A 982-nucleotide genomic window follows, 5' to 3' on the forward strand; every position below is an offset into this window, starting at 1 on the left:
AAGCAGCAGTGGCCGAGCTATCCAGACTTGTTAGTGTCCTTCAAATTTAACAATCCCATTTTGTAATGCAGACATTCTGTCATAAATTTGTACTCTTTATGCAAAAGGTATTTGATATATCTTTTTTCAGACCTAACACTTTTTACAGGATAAGTAGTACTCATAAACTGATTTTGACAGTTAGACATTGCCTTTTTAAAGCCAAAAGGAACAATGTCCGACAGCTTTATTTTGCCCAAAGGGTAATCCATTACTGTTGTACACATGGTACAATTGTTCATAAATATTGTTTTGTTGATACAATTCAAAAGTCAAAAAGTGTTTCCAGTGCACATTTTATTATTAGCCAATTACAGATCTAACAAACTGTTCTTTAAATATGGAAATACAAAGTTAAGAGTAGCTCATAAATCTTAAAACTACCCAAATGTTTTTGCACAAACAAGAGTCATTTTGGCCACGTACAAAAAAATATATTCAAGTGTTGATGGATTCATTTTTGGAGATTCAATTTTAACCTCAGATCTTGCAAGTACAAAGTAAAGACAATGCACACACATCGTCTCATTAGGAAAAATTTTAAATCACCAAAATTTTAATTAATTGATATTACTGTGCTAAATAACTTTCACTTTTAAAAGTGTGTGAAAAATGATACGGTGACATAAAACAATAAGTTGTTCCACCTTGTAAACACATTTAATTAAAAAACAAAAGGATTGTTGACAGAAAGGAGCGTTTCTATTCACAGGGAAAGTTAACCCACTGTCTACAGTGTGATATTTACATGTTTATCTGTACTTTAATTGTGTTTGGAAATTACAGTGGTACTATCTAATCATGCTGAGTATTACCCATCAAATAAAAACAAATATCCTGTGTGTGCCCATCATAAATACATTTCAAGGAAATTCACAAAAAGAAGGAATTCCTGATTTCAAACAAAATGTCAAATTAAAATGAAAATGTCAAATTAAAATGA

This window comes from Micropterus salmoides, unplaced genomic scaffold (assembly GCF_014851395.1).
Source record: "Micropterus salmoides isolate LMB-PRFRI ecotype aquatic unplaced genomic scaffold, ASM1485139v1 Ms_hic_scaffold_12, whole genome shotgun sequence".
NCBI classification, from domain to species: Eukaryota; Metazoa; Chordata; class Actinopteri; order Centrarchiformes; family Centrarchidae; genus Micropterus; species Micropterus salmoides.